At 47.7% G+C, this 19,508-nt stretch overlaps 1 protein-coding gene across 2 annotated transcripts in view; it reads right to left on the bottom strand.

Annotated features, from left to right (window-relative positions):
- RP1L1 (RP1 like 1) overlaps positions 1 to 19,508 on the bottom strand; it is a 400,448-nt gene that overhangs the window by 234,840 nt on the left and 146,100 nt on the right. The window contains exons 3-4 of one of the 2 annotated variants that reach the window (XM_069236166.1): positions 18,774 to 18,863; positions 17,346 to 18,504 (exon numbers count right to left, since the gene is read on the bottom strand). The gene's annotated coding sequence lies outside the window, so the exon portion shown is untranslated. Of the gene's footprint in view, positions 1 to 17,345; positions 18,864 to 19,508 lie in introns of both variants that reach the window. The other variant, XM_069236168.1, reaches the window with a different exon arrangement.

Here is a 19,508-nt window from a genome sequence, read left to right as displayed (position 1 = left end):
ACACTCGGACTCCGAGATATTGGAAGGTGGTAGGTTCCCACAGCAGGGGACCCAAGTCTTCTGAGGGCTGCCTCGAGTTGTGAATTGAAACAAGCAGAATTTGTTCAAATTTACTCTGAGCCCCGGCAGCGATCCATATCAATCTAGCATCGCACAGGCTTCATCCAATGTTTCCCGGCCATCCCGCATACAGCACTATGTGGTGCACTCGATTCCCCACTCTCAGGCCTTGATAGTTACTGCCTGTGCGGACCGAGATGGCTAGGGGTTCCACTGCTAATACAAAGAGAAGGGGGGTTAGGGGGTAGCCCTGCCTGGTCCCCCACTCCACTTCCCATCCCCCTGATATTGATCGACGAGTGCGGACTCCAGCCATTAGGAATGTATACAACAGGCGAGTCCAAGTCAAAAAGCCCTCTCCAAGGCCCATTTTCTCCATTACACCATATAGGAAGTGCCACTGTAGGCTGTTGAATGCCTTCTCAATATCAATTGCTAATTTGATGGCCTCCCCCTCTCTCTATGTAGATCCCCGAGGATCTGGCACAGCTGCCTGATGTTGTGTGGCCATGCTGCGCCAAGTATGAATCCTGCTTGGTCTCGATGTGCTAGATACGACATGTGGGGTAGCAGCTGCATGGCTAAAATTCTGCTGAGGTTTTAATAATCATTATTTAACATGGAGAGCGGCCTGAAGACTCTCTTTTCGAGTGGTCTGCGGGAGGGTCCCTCCTGTCTGGCCGCATTATATGGGCCCACCAGTATTGGGGCCAATAGCTCAGTGTATGCGCGTAAAACTCTATGAGCAGCCCATCTGTCCCCGGGACCTTATTCCTAGCCAGCGTTTTTATGGCTGTCTTAACCTCCCGAGGAGTGACTTCCTCTCCTAGTGCGTGTGCCTCTTCTCCAGTGAGGGTTGGTAAGCAAAGATGTCCCAGGAATTCCATCAGCCGCATCTTGGAGGGGTCCATCACCCTGTTGTATAATTTGGCATAGTAATTGTGAAATTCCTTATTGGCTGCCTTTGCAACCATCTGCCATCATCAGTAGTCAGCTCCACAATGATCGATCTGCATTTAACAAGGTTTGCTATCCAAGCTAGGAGCAAGTCCGTGCGGTCACGCTCGGCGTGGGCCCGCAACATGGAGCTGAGACACCTTTTCACATGCCTCCAGGAGCTCCGCCTGGGTCTCCGAATGTTCCAGGCGGAGCTTTTCCAGCAGCCTGAGGGATTCCTCTGCTTTCAGAGTCTCCCTCAACAGTGTGAGCCAGACTCCGACCATTTTGGAGATGCAGCTCCCCGAGTACCACCTTGAAGGTGTCCCACTCTGATAAGGGTGACCCTGTTGTTCTTGCGTTCTCCACAAAATATTGCTTTATGCTTGTCCTAATTCAGTCTCTGAAGGCCTAATCATCTAGGGGGTCCAGATGCAGCCTCCACATGGGTATGGCCAGTCGGTTTCTTTCCCACTGTAACCCCATCAACAGGGGGTTATGATCAGAGATTGTGTGGGACAAGTACTCTGTGTTCGTCACCAGCATGTGCACATCTGGAGTACAAAAGAGGGTGTCCAGGGGGACATGCAGGCTGTGGAGACCCGTAAAGAAGGAGTATTTATGCTCCTCTGTGTGCTGCTTTCTCCAGGAGTCAAGCAGGCCCCACTCTTGCTGCCATCGTGCAAACCCCTGAGAAATGCACACAGCTGATGCCTCCCTCAGGGGGAGATGTGAGCGGTCCATCTCCAGATCGAAGACACAGTTGTAATCACTTCCCAAGAGGACCGAACCCGTTCGATACAGGGCTACTTTACATGACAATTCCTCTAGAAACTCCTGTTGTCCTACATTAGGGCCATAAATGCTGCCCAGCGCTATGTTGTTCCCGTCCAGGCACCCCAGCGCTATGGCATATCATCCGTCAGGATCCACAATCTGTCCAGTGTGCTAACACCTGCCCTGATCCATATTAGGACACCCCGTTTAAATGAGTTGCCCCTCCACCTGTGCTGTTATGTTAAGCCTTCTGCGGCAGTCAGATGTGTTTTCTGGAGGAGGCCAATATGCACTCCTCTGCGTTGCAAGTATGAGTTTACCTTGTACCATTTGATAATAGAGTACATTCCCCGTATATTCCAGGTAAGGATTTTATATGTTCCAGTTGCCGTTATGGTGTCATGATATAATGATGAATCTTACCTAGGCACATCCTGCGCCCTTCGTGTTGGGCTACCTGCCCCATGAACTCTTTTCTGAGCAGCTACATTTTATGGATGCACCTGCCTTAAACCCATAATCTCCCCTCCCCAGGCAAGTAGAGTTCCCCCCTCATCCAAACAAGCAAGTAATAAACAGGCAATTAAACAGCAGTTCGAGCATTCTTGCTGTGCCTGACCAGAGAAAGTTACCAATCCAATACGCTGGCCTCACCCGCTCCCCCTCCGTGTCTATTATAAATAATATTGTCCATCCCTGCGTTGACACCCCGTGGTTTACCTGGTGCCTTCACTAGAAGAGGTCATCTGCCGCATGTGGTGTGATCTTGGGGAGATCGTTGCCTGTGAGCCCAGGGGTGTTGTTCCCACATGAAGTGCTGGAGTATCAGGAGTCCTCTCCCATCAGGAGGGAGGGCAAGATCCTCTGACTCAATGTCACTACCTCCTGCAATGCTCTCTGCCAGGTCCTCTGTGCTCCTTCACCTGATGGAGCAATTTCACCAGAGGGAGGTCTACACTTCTTTTCCCTCTTCAGCAATGGCCTCGATCATCCTGTCGGCTCTCTGCTGGGTCCGGCGTGGGCATTTGCATCCAGCCAGTGCCACACCTCCTGAGGTGTGTGAAAGAATTGTACACCCTCACACAAGACCACCTGCAGGCACACCAGGTACAACATGGCATATTAATATCAAAGCTGCTGCAGCCAACTCTTGGCCTCCGTGAACGATGCGCATTGTTTTTGGATGGCCTTAGTGAAGCTGGGGAAAATCATGACCTTCTGATTGTCTATTCGGACATCCCCCTTCCTTCGTGCACAGGCCAGGATATGGTCTTGATCCTTGTAATGGAGTAGCCTTGCCGCCAGCAGCCTCAATGGCGCCCCAGGCAGCGGTGGTCATCCAGGAACCCTGTGTGCTCACTCCAGGGCATAGAAGAGGGAGAGTCCAGCCCAGTCCTGCCCCACCTCCTCGCGCAGCCAGTTTTCTAGGAAGATTAAGGGATCCCTGCCTTCCATCCTCTCCGATATGTCCACCATTCAAATGTTATTCCAGCGCAATCTTTTCTCTCAGTCTTCTGCACGAGTCTCCAGTGTTTTCACCTGAACTGCAAGCGCTGCCATTTGAACCCACATCTGCGCTACGTCGGGGAGCAGGTCCGAGAGTGTCCTTTCTGTTGCAGTCATTTGCTTGGCCAAATGCCAAAAGTCATCTGGCAGGAGGCCTAGGTCCTCGCCCAATGTATTAATTTTGGTCTCTAAGACTTCTCTAGTGATCGTGACAGCTTGGAATATGTCTTGCAGAGTGGGTCCCGTGGGCGATACCCTATCCAGCACCATACCTTGGGCCAACGGTCTTGGGGTTTGGGAGCTATTGCCGGTGTCTCTCTTTCTGATTGCTTTCCTGTTAGAAATGGGGTCTTTGGTTGGCAGTCAGGTTACCCCTTGTCCAAGCATGGACCCTCACTCTAGTCAGGGTAAGTCACATACAATCCAAATTATCCTGTGCCCACCCTCTGGTAGCTTGGCACTGAGCAGTCAGGCTTAAATTAGAAGTCAATGTGTAAAGTATTTGTGCAATAAATCATACAATATCACAATATAGCACCACAAAAATACACCACACAGTGTTTAGAAAAATATATAATATTTATCTGGTTAAATGCAGGTCAAAACGATTAAAGATTAAATAAGCAAATATAGGGATATCACTGAAAGTGATATCAAATGTCTTAGAGTTGAAATATTACTGTAAAAGCAATAAAAAAAGTGTCCTAAGTTTTCCTAGAAACAACAAGTGTCTCTTGCAGGGCGAAGTACCTGCTTTGCGTTGAAAAATCTTCGCATGGGACCGCAGAGGAGGAGGTGCGTGGAAAACAGTGAGTGTTCGTTGGTTTCGCCCCTTGGCAAACTGACTTGCGTTGTTATTTTCCACGCGGGGAGAATGTTGCGTCGATTTCCGGCACGCGGACTCGGATCCTCTTCGGGTTGTGGGGTTTCAGATGCCCTGGGGACGATGCGTGGAATCCTGGGCTTGCGGAGCGAAGTCACAGGGGCTGCGTCGATTCCGGTAGGCGATGCGTGGAATTTTCTCCCGCACGGCATGTGCTGCATCGATTCCTCTCAGGAAGTCAACGGCGTCGTTCTGAGTCAGCTTGCGTCGATCCAGTAGGGCGGTGCATCGAAGTTCCGGTCGCGTCGCTGGCACTGGGTTGATTTTCTGTCGCGAAGTTGGGGCTGCGTCGTTCCGGACTCGGCGTGCAGTGAATTTTTTCACCGCGAGCTGGCTGAGCGTCGTTCTTGGCAGGCGGTGCGTCAAATTTTCAACGCACGGGGATTTCAGCTGCAGGGAAGAAGTCTTTTTGGTCCTGAGACTTCAGGGAACAGGAGGCAAGCTCTATCCAAGCCCTTGGAGAGCACTTCTGCAGCACAGAAAGAGAGCAGAAAGACAGCAGGGCAACAACAAGGCAGTAGTCCTCTTCAGAAAGCAGTCAGGGGAGTCCTTTGGGCAGCCAGGCAGTTCTTCTTGTCAGGGTGCAGGTTCTGGTTCATGTTTTTTCTCCAGGAAGTGTCTGAGGTGGTAGGGCAGAGGCCCTGTTTTTATACCCAAATGTGCCTTTGAAGTGGGGGAGACTTCATAGAGTGGCTTAGAAGTGCACCAGGTCCCTTTACAGTTCAATCTTGTCTGCCAGGGTCCCAGTAGGGGGTGTGGCAGTCCTTTGTGGGAGAGCAGGCCCTCCACCCTCACAGCCCAGGAAGACCCATTCAATATGCAGATGTATGCAAGTGAGGCTGAGTATCCTGTGTTTGGGGTGTGTCTGAGTGAATACACAAGGAGCTGTCAACTAAACCCAGCCAGACGTGGATTGTAAGGCACAGAAAGATTTAAGTGCAGAGAAATGCTCACTTTCTAAAAGTGCCATTTCTAAATTGTAATATTAAATCTAACTTCACCAGTCAGCAGGATTTTGTATTACCATTCTGGCCATACTAAATATAACCTTCCTACTCCTTTCAGATCAGCAACTACCACTCAAACAGTGTATGAGGGCAGCCCCAATGTTAGCCTATGAAGGGAGCAGGCCTCACAGTAGTGTAGAAACGAATTTAGGGGTTTTACACTACCAGGACATGTAAATTACACAGCTACATGTCCTGCCTTTTATCTACACAGCACGCTGCCCTAGGGGTTACCTAGGGCACACATTAGAGGTGACTTATATGTAGAAAAAGGGGAGTTTTAGGCTTGGCAAGTACTTTTAAATGCCAAGTCCAATTGGCAGTGAACCTGTACACACAGGCCTTGCAATGGCAGGCCTGAGACAAGGTTAAGGGGCTACTGAAGTGGGTGGCACAACCAGTGCTGCAGACCCACTAGTAGCTTTTAATCTACAGGCCCTGGGCACATATAGTGCACTCTACTAGGGACGTATAAGTAAATTAAATAGCCCAATTGTGTGATCCAATGTTACCATGTTTAAAGGGAGAGAGCATATGCACTTTAGCACTGGTTAGCAGTGGTAAAGTGTGCAGAGTCTGAAAACCAGCAAAACAGTATCTCAAAAGTGGAGGGAGGCAGGCAAAAGGTTAGGGGTGACCACCCTAAGGCTGTCAGGTCTAACATGTGTCCCCCCCCCAGCTGAAAGTGGGGAGAGCTACCCAACCTCCTGGGAGCTCTCATCGCTAAGCGGAAGTATCTGCAGAGACCATCAGCGTTGGCGTTGTCAATCCTCGGACGATGCTCCACCGTAAAGTCCATCCCCTTTAGGGAAATGGGCCAACTCAAGAGTTTAGGATTCTCACCCCTCATCTGCATGAGCCATCTGAGGGGCCTGTGGTCTGTCTGAACCCGGAAGTGAGTCCCAAACAGGTTTGGTCTCAGCTTCTTCAGTGCCCAGACCACAGCAAATGCTTCTCTTTCAATCACACTCCACCTCTGTTCCCGTGGTAATAGTCTTCTGCTAATAAAGACTACTGGTTGGTCTAGGCCCTCCTCATTTAGCTGTGCTAAGACCGCCCCATGCCAGGCTCTGAACTGTCTGTATGCACAATAAATTCCTTGGAGTAGTCAGGAGCCTTGAGCACGGGCCGTGCACATGGCTTCCTTCAGGGAGTCAAAGGCTTTCTGACAAGCCTCTGTCCAATTCACCAACCTAGGTTGCTTTTTGGATGTGAGTTCTGTCAAGGGCGTCAACATGGTTCCATAGCCCTTGACAAATCTGCAGTAGTACCCAGTGAGGCCTAAGAAGGCTCTCACCTGTTTGGGTTCTAGGTGGTTGCCAGGCCTTGATAGTTTCAATCTTGGCCGCACCTAGTCTGTCTATGAGCTCATCAGCTCAGAGGATGTGGTGAGCGTCAGTACGTGTGACTGAATTGAGACCCAGGTAGTCCACGCAGAACCGAAGTTCTGGCTTGGCACCGGGTGCAGCAGCCTTAGGTACCAGCACCACAGGGCTGGCCCAGGGACTACTAGACTTCTCAATAACCCCTAGAGCCAACATCTTGGAGACTTCCTCTTTGATGCTGTCCTTCACCTTGTCTGACAACCTGTACATTTTGTTCTTTACAGGGGGACTGTCTCCCGTGTCAATATCATCGACACACAAGTGTATGAGTCCAGGGGTGAGAGAAAACAGGGAGGAGTACTGTTCCAGTAACTGGTAGCAGCCCCCTCTCTGGTCTAGGGTCAGGGAGTCAGAGAGAATGACACCCTCCACTGACCCATCACCTTCCTTTGCAGCGAGGAGGTCGGGGAGAGGTTCACTCTCCTCCTCCATACCCTCATCTGTCACCAGAAGCACGTTGACTTCGGTCCTCTCAAAGTGAGGCTTCAGTCGGTTGACATGGAGCACCCTTAGGGGGTTCCTAGGGGATTGGAGGTCCACTAGGTAAATGGCCTCCCCTTTCCGCTCCTTCACTTCAAATGGGCCAGACCAGCGGTCTTGGAGAGCTCTAGGCTCTACTGGCTCCATTACCTACACTTTGCCTCCAGGTTGAAACTCTACCACGGTGTCCTTCTAGTCATACCAGCATTTCATTACCTCTTGACTGGCCTCAAGGTTACTTTTGGCCATTTTCCAGAAGCGGTGCATCTGGTTGCGGAGGGCCAGCATGTAGCTGACCACATCCTGAGGGGGTGCCTTTGGAGCTTTCTCCAACCCCTCTTTGACAATGCTTAAGGGTCCCCTGTCAGGGTACCCATAGAGAAGCTCAAAGGGACTGAACCCCACCCCCTTCTGGGGTGCCTCTCTGTAAGCAAAGAGAAGGCATGGTAAGAGGACGTCCCACTTACGCCTCAGGGAGGCCAGTGATCATGCCTTTCAAGATCTTGTTGAATCTCTCCACAAGACCATTAGATTGGGGGTGATAGGGTGTGGTGAACTTGTAGGTTATACCACACGCATCCCACATAGACTTCATGTATGCAGACATGAAGTTAGTGCCTCTGTCAGACACTATCTCCTTTGGGATTTCCACACAGGTAAATATCCGCATTAGAGTTCTGGTCACCACCGGTGCAGTTACGGTCCTCAGAGGGATTGCCTCTGGGTAACTGTTGGCATGGTCCACCAAAACCAGGATGAACCTGTTGCCTAGGGCAGTTTTGGGGTCCAATGGACAAACAATGTCGATGCCCACCCTTTCAAAGGGGGTACCAATGACAGGAAGTGGGATCAGGGGGGGCTTAACCCTTTTTCCTGTTTTATCACTGGCCTGGCAGGTAGGACAGGACCTACAGAACGTATCTGAGTTTGTCCTCATTTGGGGCCAATAGAAGTGGGTGACAAGCCTGGCAAAGGTCTTGTCTTGCCCCAAATGTCCTGCCAGGGGAATGTCAAGAGCCAGACGCAGTAGGAAGGTCCAGTAACACTGGGGGACCACCAGCGCACGCGCTGCCCCAATGGCCGGAACCTTAGGCTCACTGTAGAGCAGATCATTCTCCCAATATATGTGGTGATCGCCAGAGGCTTCACCTGCTGCCTGGGCTGAGGCTTGCTTGCTCATGCCCTCTAAAGTGGGACATTCATTCTGCGCTGTGCAGAATTCCTCCCTGGTGGGCCCACCCTCAACTTGCCAGCCAGCATGCTCAGGTAGGTCACCTAAGGCAGCAATGTCTTCTCCAGTTGGCTAAGGGGCCTCCTCCTCAGGAACCCCATCAACCACTGCGGGAACTTCTGGGACCGGTTTCCCGCACCCCTTGCCCCTCCTCTTGGCAGTTGTCTGGGCCATTGTTCCAGGCTCCAGACACCCTTGACTTCCTTCCCGGGCAGCCATGGACCGTGTAGTCATGCAGACCCTCTCAGGCAATCCTAACATCTCCAAGTGAGACCTTAGCTCTACCTCCTTCCAGGAAGTGTGCTCAAGGTCATTGCCTAACAGACAATCTACAGGCATGGCAGGACTCACAGCTACTTTTAGAGTACCAAAGACCCCCACCCCCCACTCAGAGGGAACCAGAGCTAACAGTAGGTGGCTCTCATGATTGTCTGCGACTATGACTTGGTGGAATATATTTGGGAGGACCTGCTCTGCTGACACCAGCTGACCCTTGACAGTAGTCATGCTGGCTCCTGTGTCACGCAGAGCTTCCACCCTTTGCTCATTGATGGTGACCCACTGCCTATACTTGGAAGTATTGGCAGGCATGGGTTTTTTTTGCCACCATCTCTGCATCCCCCAGGGACACTAGGGTTACCTTTGTCTGCTCCCCAAAACTGTCTGGGACCATCTCCTCCCCAAGCGCTACACTAGCCAACCCAGGTGTCTGCCTTCCTTTGGGGGGCTGTGCCCTCTTGGGACACTTGGAGTCGCTCTCAGAGTGCCCATACTTATTGCACTCTGCACATTGGGGTACAAACCTCCCTGTCTTATGGTCGGTAAAACCTCTTCTTTTGGAATCAGACCGGGACTGGTTACACTATTCCCCTGGGAACTATTTTGGTGGCCTTTTGAGAACTCCTTGGTTTAAAGTTTTTCTCCCCCCTCTTTCCTCTGATGGGAATCCTGACCACCTTTGTGGTTGTCCCCCTCAGATTCCTTTCTGGACACTCTGGTGCTAGTCCAGAGGTCTGCCTTCTCAGCAAGCTTCCTGGGATCAGTCAGCTTACTGTCTACTAGGTGCTGGCGCATCTCTGTAAAACAAATATTGAGCATATGCTCTCTCAGAATCAAATTATACAATCCTGTGTAATCATCTACTTTGCAGCCCCACACCCATCCATTCAGTGCCTTACTGGAAAAGTCAAAGAAATCTACCCATGTTTGTGTGGACTGTTTGGTGCTGTCTCTGAACCTCGGACGGTATTTCTCACGGGTCAGCCCAAACTTGGCAAGTAAAATGGCTTTCATAAGTGGGTATGTGTTTTGATCCTTTGGGTCCAATGTGAGAAGTGTGGCCCTCCCAATTGCTGGCGTATAACTCCACATAGCTGTACCCCATTGCCCTTCAGGAACCTCATGAGCCCTTAGTGCAATTTCATAAGCAGCTAGCCATTCATCTATGTAATCTCCCACCACAAAACTGGGTGCCACATTTTTGGGTATACAAACCTTCTTTTCTCCAGCAGGTCCTGTCTGTATGCTGCACCATTACTGCTGGACTGAGACTGCTTCGCCTTAAGATCCAGCTCCTTGAGACTCAGTTTGTGAGCCAACAAAAGTTTTTTCTCAGCCAAAGCTCTCTCTGCCCTCCTTTCTTCCTGTTGAGCCTCAATTTTCAGTCTTGCCATTTGCAATTGGAACTCCCTCTCCTCTCTCCTTTCCTCTGCGGTCAGGCCTTGATCAGAGACACTGCTCCCTGGTTTTGCAGGGGGCACAATTGCAGTGGTAACTTCATCGACTGATGGCAAAAAATCCTCTGAGGGCCATCTTCTGGCTCCTCATCCTCAGCATCATCCTCTAAATGGGCTTCTGCTCAGGCCCTCAGCACCACTTGAAAGTCCTCCTTTCTGGAGGCCCCTTGGGTGGGTACACTCATCTCCTTGCAGAACCCTTTTAGTTGTTTGACAGTATATGTCTCTAACAGGTCCAGGTCAAAATCTCCTGCTTGAGATCCAGCCTGAGACATGTAGAGTTAGGATTTAAGTTTAGAAAATTGTCAGGAAAAAAAGAATTTGCAAAAAGAGGTAAAAATCAAGTTGACCTTTAACTGTGGGTAGGTAGTAAAATACTTAGCTACTGTATGTCACTGCACAAATACAAGTCCTATCCTTACCGCTGATCCCCAATGTTAGAAATGGGGTCTTTGGTTGGTTGTCAGGTTACCCCCTGTCCAAGCAAGGACCCTCATTCTAGTCAGGGTAAGTCACACACAATCCAAATTATCCTATGCCCACCCTCTGGTAGCTTGGCACTGAGCAGTCAGGCTTAACTTAGAAGGCAATGTGTAAAGCATTTGTGCAATAAATCATACAATAACACCATATAGCACCACAAAAATACACCACACAGTGTTTAGAAAAATATATAATATTTATTTGGTTAAATGCAGGTCAAAACGATTAAAGATGAAATAAGCAAATGTAGGGATATCAAGTGATATCAAATGTCTTAGAGTTGAAATATTACAGTAAAAGGAATAAAAAAGTGTTGTAAGTTCTCCTAGAAACAACAAGTGTCTCTTGCAGGGCAAAGTATCTGGTTTGCGTTGAAAAATCCTCGCAAGGGACCGCAGAGGAAGAGGTGCGTGGAAAACGGTGAGTGTGCATCAGTTTCGCCCCTTCATACACAGACCTGCGTCGTTATTTTCCACGCAGGTAAGACGCTGCGTTGATTTCTGTCACGCGGACTCGGATCCTCTTCTGGTTGCGGGGTTTTCAGACGCCCCGGGGACGATGCGTGGAATCCTGGGCTTGCGGAGCGAAGTCACAGGGGCTGCGTCGATTCTGGTAGACGATGCGTGGAATTTTCTTCCGCATTGCAGTAATGCGTCGATTCCTCTCAGGAAGTCAGGAGGCGTAGTTCTGAGTTGGCTTACGTCGATCCAGTAGGGCCATGCGTCGAAGTTCCAGTCGTGTCGCTGGTGCTGCGTCGACCTTCTTTCGCGAAGTCGGGGCTGCGTCGTTCCGGTCTCGGTGTGCGGTGATTTTTGCACCGCGAGCAGGCTGTGCGTCGTTCTTGGCAGGCGGTGCGTCGAATTTTCGCCACACTAGGATTTCAGCTGCAGGAGAGAAGACTTTTTGGTCCTGAGACTTCAGGAAACAGGAGGCAAGCTCTATCCAAGACCTTGGAGAGCATTTCTGCAGCACAGCAAGAGAGCAGAAAGACAGCAGGGCAACAGCAAGGCAGTAGTCCTCTTCAGAAAGCAGTCAGGTGAGTCCTTTGGGCAACCAGGCAGTTCTTCTTGTAAGGGTGCAGGTTCTGGTTCAGGTTTCTTCTCCAGGAAGTGTCTGAGGTGGTAGGGCAGAGGCCCTGTTTTTATTCCCAAATGTGCCTTTGAAGTGGGGGAGACTTCAAAGAGTAGCCTAGAAGTGCACCAGGTCACCTTTCAGTTCAATCCTGTCTGCCAGAGTCCCAGTAGGGGGTGTGGCAGTCCTTTGTGTGAGAGCAGGCCCTCCACCCTCCCAGCCCAGGAAGACCCATTCAAAATGCAGATGTTTGCAAGTGAGGCTGAGTATCCTGTGTTTGGGGTGTGTCTGATTGAATGCACAAGGAGCTGTCAACTAAACCCAGCCAGACGTTGATTGTAAGGCACAGAAAGATTTAAGTGCAGAGAAATGCTCACTTTCTAAAAGTGGCATTTCTAAAATAGTAATCAAACTTCACCAGTCAGCAGGATTTTGTATTACCAATCTGGCCGTACTAAATATGACCTTCCTACTCCTTTCAGATCAGCAGCTACCACTCAAAGAATGTATGAGGGCAGCCCCAATGATAGCCTATGAAGGGAGCAGGCCTCACAGTAGTGTAAAAACGAATTTAGAAGTTTTACACTACCAGGGCATGTAAACTACACAGGTACATGTCTGTCTTTTACCTATACAGCACCCTGCCCTAGGGGTTTCCTAGGGCACACCTTAGGGTTGACGTATATGTAGAAAAATTGGAGTTTTAGGCTTGGCAAGTACTTTTAAATGCCAAGTCGAATTGGCAGTGAAACTGCACACACAGGCCTTGCAATGGCAAGGTTAAGGGGCTACTGAAGTGGGTGGCACACTCAGTGCTGCAGGACCACTAGTAGCTTTTAATCTACAGGCCCTGGGCACATACAGTGCACTCTACTAGGGACTTATAGGTAAATTAAATAGCCCAATTGGGTGTGATCCAATGTTACCATGTTTAAAGGGAGAGAGCATTGCGCTTTAGCACTGGTTAGCAGTGGTAAAGAGTGCAGAGTCTAAAAACCAGCAAAAACAGTATCTCAAAAGCGGAGGGAGGCAGGCAAAAAGTTATGGGTGACCACCCCAAGGCTGTCAGGTCTAACACTTCCCCACTGAGGTACGAGGGCGAGTGCCTGCGTTCAGGTTCCTGAGGGATAATCCGTTGTCACTGTGCTATGCAGTCTTTTCAGCACGATATGCTCCATTGTGCTCTTGTGCGTGTCCTGGCTCAGGGGTCCCAAAAGTCCTTTGGGCGTGCATCAGTGGGCTAGGGCTCAGCCCCTTTCCATGTGCGAGGATCCCCAGCAACCTTGTATAGGCTTTGATCGGGGGATGCAGGGCCGCTGCATTGCAGTGACCCTTTGCCAGCCTCGCTTTGCCCCGTAGTCTCTGGAGTGCTGTTTTGGTGCTTTACTGTGTGCAGTGAACTTTTGCTGGGCCAACCATGCTGTGGGGCAATCACCAGGTCCGGTGGGTGGCAAGTGTTGCGGTTGGCCCAAAAGGCTTTGGCAGTGACTGCTGTGGGGAGGGGGAGAACCTCCAGCCTCACGCTCCTCTCAGGGAGGGCCCCCTCCTCCATCTTGCACTGCCGGTTAGGAATTTTATTCGCCCTTGGGGGGCCCCTGGGCCTTGCAGTATGCAACTGGGCCACCCAGTGCCAAATGGTGTCCCTCCTTGCTCGCACCGCTGGCAGCCCCAAGGGCAATCCCGGGGGCGCTCCTCCCACCTTATCAGCTGGATCACTTTAAAGACTGCAGATGGGGGTGGGGTCTCTTAATATCAAGCTCCCGGGCCTCAGGGTCCCCCTCTCCCAGGCCCTGGCCTCTCTTGCAGTATCGTAGTCCCATGAGTCACAGCACTCTTCAGTGCCCAGCGGCCACCATCTTGCATCTCCACTTTGCGGTCCAGGGGCCCACACCCAGCTCCGGGTTTGCGCGCGCTTCCCAGGTGTATCTGATGCTCCTGCCATTGTCCGCTGGCCTCCCTGTCCCTCCCATTTGTCTTTAGCCCGCAGCGCGGCCAGTCGCCTGGTCAGAGGGAGCCGCTCCCTCAGTGCACCGCCATCTTAGCTCCCTCGCAGCCCCCGCTCGGGGCCCCACATTGTCCTCCGGTGGTGCACCAGCAGGCAGTTTGCTCCTTTTTTGGGGGTCTCTATGAGGAGTCCCCCTGTTGCACTGCACTAGGGAGCGAGTAGCCCCCAGGATCAGCGACAGATTGGGGCAGGCCAAGCAGGAGCCCGCAGAAGCACGCTGGCCACGCCCCCCACTCTGTCCTTCTGCATGTTTAGAAACTAAAATGGAAAAATATTCCAGAGAATTTTATTTTTGGATCTGAAGGATAACATGAATGATGGCACATTTAAAGAAGGTTCCTGGTACATATACCCGAAAAAGATGGAAGAGTCAATGCAGCGAGAAAGAATGTGATGTGCCAAGGATCACACAGAATCATGTGAAGGTTAATGAGAATTTAAATCTGTGAACTCTAGAACCATAGCCCGTGATATGTAGAAGTAAATATGGAGTGAATTATCACAATTGTACAGCACACTATATTTATAACTGTTTTCTGGTGCTGAGCAAACAACGTGCAATAAATGAATGCACCATATCATTATTTTTATGCAAATGTTATGCATCATTAAATTTGTCATATGCATTATATTTAAGGGTTTCCGATGCCAGAAATTAAATTGACGCTAAGCCTATATTTTACGCCACAGTGACTGCGGAAGGACCAGTTAATACAGAGAAACACTGTAGGACCCATTCAATAAACATAAACCTCATCATTTGTTTGTGTATATAGTGCTTTAGATCGCACTTCTGCCGTTTCTACATGCTTTAAATAATAGGTGTTGCTATCACAAAATGTAATGCTACTGAATTTACCGACATCGGAGTGATAAAAGGCTGCGTCTGCCTTGCCTGAATTCAAACTTATGACTTTCAGATCACTGTCTCTGTTCGGGTGAGTGCTAGCTCACCGAGGCATCTTGCTGATCAAGCTTTACAAACTATGCTGAAAACATATAGCTTACTGAATCCTGAGACTTTGTTCTAATTCGCAAACATTTCAGCAGACACCAAAGTTAAGCGCTAGTGATTTATACGTTGTGTAAGTGCCCACAGGAAATAATCAGTAGATTACCTCATCAAATGTAGGCATGGGTAGCTTGCTGCTGCATACAATTAAGAGATTATATAAATATCCTTTTATGTCTGTTTAGTTTTCTTCAACAAAGCTTTTTCCATAACTAAACTTTGTTAGACACATCTTGTAAATGTCCAACTTTTTGCTCTCCTTCACTCCACTTTTTTCCCTCCTCACACCGGGTCCTTTTAGCTTTGAGTACGGTGTTCCCAAAACCGTACGGCTGCATTGTATCTCACAACATGTGTGGCTGTCCCTGAGAGCTGTTACTTTGCATGTGGTCACATCATTTGCATAACTTTATGAGTCGCTCGGTTAATTGCAATATGTGCCGTAGTTTCAGCTTTTATCAGGTGCAACAAACATCTCTCATCAACTATCAGGCCACTCGTAGTGAGAGACCTAATCACAGCATGCTAATGGGAAAGTTAGGAAGTAACTTAAATGTTTTGACTTCACTGGGGTTTGTATTTTGTGTTTGTAGTTCGTATATTGTATTTTATTTAGAAATTCTTCATGATTTTATGTTTTTTTTTCTTCTCTTTTAATGTATTTTAACCTGCTGATGTACTTTTATGGCTCACCTAAGCTGAAGAAAGTAATTTTGATTGACTGATGGAGTTCACTGAGGTGTATCTTAGCTGTATCTGGTTGAGTGAATCATCAGTGAGTAATAGTTATGCATCTTTAAGTTATGACTCAATCCAAGAGTAAGTCGCACCTATTCATGGAAAATCGTTTTGAATCAGGCCTGAGATCTTGAGTTCTTTGTGGCCATCATAAATTGTAAAATGTCATCCTTGCCTCTGTATTTATATGTGCCTAGGTGCCCACTAATTGGATGGCATTTGTATTATTACCACCAGCTTTGTAAATTGATGGCAGCCTCACTGTGCTGAGCTATATATCATCATAATAATCCGTGTTATGGATGTGGAGTGGAGGATAATATTGGCTACTGGCATCACAATAGTGAATACACAAAAATAGGCCAAGTTTGTGAAAGTTCTTCCTCTATTTTAGCTCAGTGACCATAACTATAGCCATATTGGGGGCGTCTGTCCAGAGGTTGAAGTGCAGGGGGGTCACTGGGAGTCCATTGCTTCTATTGTTATGGTTAAATCCTTCTTCACAACAATTCACCTACTCTCCCTTTGGGATATAAAGTATACTGCTCCTTTATTTACAATAAAACTTGATACTCTTTGGTGCCTGTTCAAAGCAGTGAGGAAATCCAAATTTGAGGGAGAACTGGAGTATATCAGGATTCCAAGTTCTGGCATAATCAATGCACCTCCACAATTTTTCCCACACATAGTTTTCCAGGAAAAAAACAGATGAAATATGTCTGTGGAAAATCGTTTGGAAAAAAAAAGACAAAACATTCTGTAAGGGTGCGCAAAACATCAACAGCCTGCGCCATGTCAAAACTTGAAACCGGTGTATATTGCCTGTACTAGTGGAACTCACCAAATGCAATCATTCCCACTTACTCCGCAACTTGGAGTGAGGCCCTAATTGCCTATGACATAAGAACATGTTGCTTTTTTCAGCTAGCATGCACCACTAAACGAACAGCTGTACCTTTAAATAGAGGGCTGCGAAAAAACTTGTACTCCCTGCACTCGTAAAGTTACTACTAGCAAAAGACCTTTGTGAATAGCAAACAATAGTTTATATTTGTGAATCAGGCCTCGAATCTCTACACGTTTCTAGGCAATCTGGGCCAGAGGTTTATTAATCTACTTACATTAAAGTGATTCTAATATATTTTTGCAAAAAATACTAACTGCTTTGCCACTAGACAGATTCTGCGTTTATTCTTGTGATCTGCAATGCACGTGAAAGAGCCAGGTATCAAGCAGTTGGTGGGAAAAGTAACAGTTTGGCAATGTATTATAAGGAATAAAACACCCCCTGCCTACATTGAAAAGATATTGCAAGTCACCTCAGATTTCCGTGATCTCATAATGGAACTTGCCTCCAGCATGGTCGTGGAACTCCCCGGTATTCCGTAATATCCCTATAATGTACAGCAGGGAGTACTTTACCCCATATGTCACAGCAGTAACATTATGTGATAACTGCACTTTCTGATTGTATAACTGGGATATCACTACAATTGTGATGTCATGGATATACTGTGGCTTCTGATTATATGCCATGTAGTTCATTCTGGCTATAGATTCTGCATGCTAGGGCACCAAAAATACACACATTACAAACTACAATATACTTAAGTATTTCTTAAAGTAGGAACAAACAGCCTTTTTGAGCAGTATACCTTCAAATATAGTATAGTAGTCATGAACAGTCACCATAGCATGTACTTCTGTTTTCAGCATGCAAAGAAAACAACTTGTTGAAACACTCACCAACTTTTGAAAGCCTAAAATAAAACGAATTTAAACTAACCAAACCTAACTATTGTGCTCTGAAAGAAGACGAGGGCAGCTCGCATCTCAAGGGAAGGCACTGCTTTTGTGGCAGAAATCCTCTGGGTAGCGTGGGCGAAAAACGGAGAAACCGTTGTGCAATCTACGGGCCTCTGTCAGATATATTCCTAATCCATTAAGTACAGGTGTTTTGGAGAAATGACATTTGGCGCCGCTTTGACCACACGGGGTTGCTTTAAACCAAAAAACAGCAAAAGGGCAGGCTTACCTCATGTAGAAGATGCCGAGGACATCGTTGCTGCTCCGGCCTGTAATCCACCGCCCTGCCCTTCTCTTCATCAGCCTAGTTACATAAATCCAGGCCAAGCAGAGATCCCGCCCCCTCCTCCCCACAGTTTTAGGTCTTATTATAGGACCGGATCAGGGACTGATTTGCTTCGATGACTACTTGCTGCTGAGGGAACAGGTGAAGAGATCCCCGATAGGCCCTGTCACCACATCTCGGCATAATGCCCTTCCGCGGGCCACCATCCTCCCCAATAAAACGAGTGCGTCCAGAGCTGTAGGGTTCGGGGGAGGTCCGCACTGCTGCAAGTGGGTCCTTTGACCTAGATTACAAGTTGACAAATTGCATTTCATAGGATTAGCCCTGGCTGCCATCTGCATACCTGTCAGCATCCCTGTGTCACTAAGGCGCCTTCAGCCTGTGTGACTTTTCTTCGCTCTGCACTAAGCATTCTGGGACTTGTAGTTGTGCAGTTTCCCTTATGAGTAGGGAGCTGCAATTCCACAAGATGCTTCTGCTACTGACTTAATTAAATCCAGCAAGATTTGACCGTGACCTAAATGATCCCTTCTGCCCTCACCTGAAATTGAAGGTCTTGAGTTTAAATTCTGATAAAGCAATTCTGCTTTCTATCCTTCCACAGTCCGCGAACAGATTGCAATTAAATCAGATTATATCACCACCTACTTTAGAGACTAAAGTATGGTATGAAGCTGTAAAGAAAACATACATTATTATTGCCATGTCACGGCATTAGCTGACACTTATGCACAAATATATTTGCGAGATGGGGCGAAGGAGAGGCTTCCTATTGACAGGCTGGCTGGCACCACTTCACATATACAAAGACTTTCCTCCTCAGCGTCAGGAAACAATCTGGAGTGTGTGGTGTGCGCTATGCAAATACCTAATGATATTGCCTGTAAAACAATAAGGTTATATTTTACTTTTGGGAAGTCCAGCCGTTCCTGAGTTAACGTGAACCCAGATTGTTCTTTCTCAGTGTGGCTTGTACTTCATAATACGTTATTAAGTTACAGTCCACTAGCAGTTCAGAGGGGCAGGGGCATCTGGTGATCTTTAAACGTGGTGGAGTGAAGAACCTGCCCCTCCTTGAAGCAAGCATTCTTCAGCGAGGCTGCTGTAAGCGAGAAAAGTTTGAAAAAATTGGATAAATTAATGCAGCACAATTTTCACACAAATTTGCTAAAAATCCAGGAGCTGTGAAGAACTCTTGAAATATTCTTCTACTTCTGCGTTGACACAAGCAGATATAACCCTGCCCAGAAAAGCTGCAGGTTCAGTCCTTCTTAGATAATTTAGCAAAAATGATGGCAAAATTAAGTATTTTGCAGCACACCTTCTATAAAAAAAATATATAAAAAGCTCATCAAATAGTTTATCATTTACCATCACATCTACCGACAATTCTACGGTTTAGTTCATTTTAGTCTTCCATCTTGTCCCCTCGAAGAACCTTTTCAATCGTATGAGAATCTCCTTGGAAATGGAAGAGAGGAAAAAAGAAAATCATTAAGAAACTCTTGCAATCTCAGCTAGTACAATATATCACGACAGGGTTTACAGGCTCAGGTTATGGGGATTTTACACGACCAGAAAGCAGACAGGTTACCCCAATCTTACAGATTAGGACTTCAGACAGCTATATGGATATTCAGTACAAACATCTGTCCCAAAACAACATCTTTTCAGTTCATGAAAATAAGTAGACTGTGCTAATAAATACACACTATTGGATAATAAACTTTATTACGTCAAACAAAAGTGTTTCATTTGTATGAGGAAAAAACATTTTTGACAGAAAACGAATTTTTCAATTTTAATAAATACTTCATTTGCATGATCACAACAATTTAGAGTTTCCATCAAGTACTCAAACGTCCCACTGCCAATAATGCAAATGTTCTGCCTTGCATGCCAGTATGTCAGCTACAATATGGAAAGAATTACCCAAATGTTAATCGCTGTGAAACTACAGCAGGGTGGCACACAGTCCTGGAAAAAAAAACCAGGTAAAATACAAATATATAAATTATTACGCCAGGGGCACCAGCATTCAAAGTGTGAGCAGCATCTTACTATGAATGCCCACAATAGATCAGGAATAACCACATTTATTCCAAG

Source organism: Pleurodeles waltl, chromosome 5, assembly GCF_031143425.1.
Source record: "Pleurodeles waltl isolate 20211129_DDA chromosome 5, aPleWal1.hap1.20221129, whole genome shotgun sequence".
NCBI lineage: Eukaryota > Metazoa > Chordata > Amphibia > Caudata > Salamandridae > Pleurodeles > Pleurodeles waltl.
The sequence above is the reverse complement of the archived record's forward strand: the minus strand, read 5'-3'. Positions and strand labels throughout refer to the sequence as shown.